Source organism: Pongo pygmaeus, chromosome 13, assembly GCF_028885625.2.
Source record: "Pongo pygmaeus isolate AG05252 chromosome 13, NHGRI_mPonPyg2-v2.0_pri, whole genome shotgun sequence".
Lineage (NCBI taxonomy): Eukaryota > Metazoa > Chordata > Mammalia > Primates > Hominidae > Pongo > Pongo pygmaeus.
The window spans coordinates 52,491,466-52,495,084 of NC_072386.2; positions in this window are offsets into that span (position 1 = coordinate 52,491,466).

Genomic DNA, 3,619 nt, shown 5'->3' on the forward strand with positions numbered 1-3,619 from the left:
TTGTTTTTCAAACTATGGTTCTTTCGTGCGTCTAAGAAACACAGGTATTATTTTTAAATGCCGAAAAATAGGTAGCTCAAAGAGATTGTTTCTGTGTGTAAAGGTATGAATTTATAAGCACAGTCTCTGGTGTGCCAAAAATATCTGACTTCTTCATTTTTAACAAATGAACAGAAATCAAGGTGTCACTGGGTGGAAAATTTACCCATATACATTATTTTTTATGACTTCCCCATTGAACCTCAATGGATCCTCAGTGTTTAATGGCTTCTTCCTCAACACATTCAGTGTTAGTCTGCATGGTCCCTTCACTCACTGCTTGTCTTTCCTCCTGAGTGCAGGAGAACTTTCCAAAAGTTGGTGTCTCTTCCCTAGACTACTGCATGTCTCCCACTCTGAGGTCTTCAACTCCCCATGGCACCACTAGTGAGCAGTGTAAAGCAGAAACCAGGACTTGAACCAGACATAAATACAGATTCAAAAGGAAAATCAATATCTTTTATATGTATCTCTCTGTTCTTCTCCTTGCCTTATACCTTGTGAGAGATACTTGGGAAACTTTTTGACCCATCAAACATTTAGAAATGATGGGAAGAGCAGCTTTAAAAAGATTCCCTTTGACTCCTCTCTGATACTTCGTCTGTTTCTACAATTGTATAATTGGTGTATGTATGAAGGTTTTCCTTTGTCAATTCTTGATGGACGCATAGGCCACAAAAGCAATGGAAATACTCTTAAGATACTGAAACAGGATCTTTGGCTGTGGCCATGCAGTTGTTTTTTGCTTCATAGTACAGTGGAGACAACAGGGGATCTTTCAAAATACTGATGCCTAGCTCTGACAAAAGGACTTTTTATTTGATTATTTCAGCATGCAACAAAAGCATTAGGATTTTTATTAAAAGCTTGCCAGGGTCATGTAATGTGCCATAACATTGGAGAATCATTGGGCAGGATTAGTGCTTAGTTTGGGAGGAGGAGACTATGGACCACTGGGTGATTTAAAGTACCCATCATGCTATTGAAAAGAGCATCCAAGTATACAGGATGAAGTTTATTATTCTCTTTCTAATAAGTAGTTGTGGATAAAAAAATCCAGTGAGTTGTTTAACAAACTGTGTTATATCCATATCACGTAATAGTAGTCAGTAATAAAAAGTAACCAAGTATTATTAATACACACCACAACTTGGGAGAATCACCACAGAATAAGGTTGAGTGAAAAAAGCTAATGCTAAAATGTTATATTATATGATTACTTCATAATTCATTCTTTAAAGGACAAAATGATAGAGCTGTGGAACCATTTTTACAGGGGCAAAGGGGTGAAGTAAGTGAAATATGTGAGTGTGACTGAAGATGCTTGCAGTATTGAAATGGTTTTAATGTTTTGATTATATCAGCATGAAAACCCTAGTTATGATACTGTAATATCATTTCCCAAGATGTTACCATTGGCAAAAACCAGATACAGCATAGACAGGATCTCTCCACACAATTGCAGACCTTCGCATGTGTGATTCTGTATTATCTCAAAGTTCAAAAATTAATTTCTAAAATTTCTCAAGGTTGTAAAGGTATTGGGATTACTTGTGGGTTGATTGTTGTTGGCAGTCATGTGATAACGCAAGAATCATAGAAGATATGAGTAGCTGAAGAGATACAGATTTTGACATATAAAAGAGAAGCAGATTCACTCTTCAGAATACACATTTCAAGTGCTACTAAACTATGCCTAAGACTGTCATAAGAAACTGTTAAATGTAAGATATATTCATGTGACATATAAAAACTCATGGTTACCATCAGTCTCAGTGATGAGGGACTGAAATCTTATCCCTTCAGATCAGGAATGAGACAAGAATGTTCACTTTAATCATTATTATTTAGCATGGTATTAGAAGTCCTACTGTACCAATCAGGTTTTTTAAAAGGGGGGTTGGGGAAAAGGCATTAACTTTTGAAAGGAAGAAGTAAAACATTCTCTGCTTGCAAATTATATGATGTTATATGTTAAAACCTAGAATTTGAAAAAAATTAGAATTATGCCTCTTCATTTCCATAAAGAGGCAGGATACAGTGTCAACATGCAAAAATTAATGCCAATGAATATCTAGAAATGAAATTAAGAAAACAATTTCATTTTCAACAGTGTCAGTAACAATAAAATACTTGGGAATATACTTAAGGAGAAACTTAGAAAAAAATTGTTGAAAGATATTAAAGAATACATAAATAAATGGAAACACATAGTGTGTTCATGGATTTTCCTGGAATAGAAGACAAATATTGTTAAGATGTCAACACTTCCCAAAGGGATCCATAGATTCTTTGTCATCCCTACTGAAATCCCAATGGCATTTTTTTGTTTTTATTTTACTTTTGATGTGTGTGTGTGTGTTTGCAGAAAGAGGAAAAACTCTTTTTAATATTAATATGGAATCTCAAGGGATCCCAAATAGCCAAAACTGTCTTCAAAAAAATAGCAAAGTTGAAGAATTCACATTTCCTGATTTCAAAACATTGTACAAATCTACAGTAGTCAAAAGAGTGAGCTATTGGTATAAGCAGAGTCATAAAGACCAATGGAAAAGAATAGAGAGCACAGAAATAATCCTTTGGTATTTAGTAAAAATGATTTTTGAGAATTGTGTCAAGATCATTCCATGGAGGAAAAGACTGTTTTTCAACAAGTGGTGCTGGGAAAACTGGATATACCCATGCAAAAGAAGGATTTAAACCTTAAGTCACACCATATACAAGATTTAACTCAAAATGTATCAAAAACTAAATGTAAGAGTGAAAAATAAAATCCTTACAAGATTCTTTTTTTATTTATTTTATTTATTTTATTTATTTTTTATTATACTTTAAGTTTTAGGGTACATGTGCACAATGTGCAGGTTAGTTACATATGTATACATGTGCCATGCTGGTGTGCTGCACCCATTAACTCACCATTTAGCATTAGGTATATCTCCTAATGCTATCCCTCCCCCATCCCCCCACCCCACAACAGTCCCCAGAGTGTGATGTTCCCCTTCCTGTGTCCATGTGTTCTCATTGTTGAGAACATGTGGTGTTTGATTTTTTGTCCTTGTGATAGTTTACTGAGAATGATGATTTCCAATTTCATCCATGTCCTTACAAAGGACATGAACTCATCATTTCTTATGGCTGCATACTATTCCATGGTGTATATGTGCCACATTTTCTTAATCCAGTCTATCATTGTTGGACATTTGGGTTGGTTCCAAGTCTTTGCTATTGTGAATAGTGCCGCAATAAACATACATGTGCATGTGTCTTTATGGCAGCATGATTTATAGTCCTTTGGGTATATACCCAGTAATGGGATGGCTGGGTCAAATTGTATTTCTAGTTCTAGATCCCTGAGGAATCACCACACTGACTTCCACAAGGGTTGAACTAGTTTACAGTCCCACCAACAGTGTTAAAGTGTTCCTACTTCTCCATGTCCTCTCCAGCACCTGTTGTTTCCTGACTTTTTAATGATTGCCATTCTAACTGGTGTGAGATGCTATCTCATTGTGGTTTTGATTTGCATTTTTCTGATGGCCAGTGACGGTGAGCATTTTTTCATGTGTCTTTTGGCTGC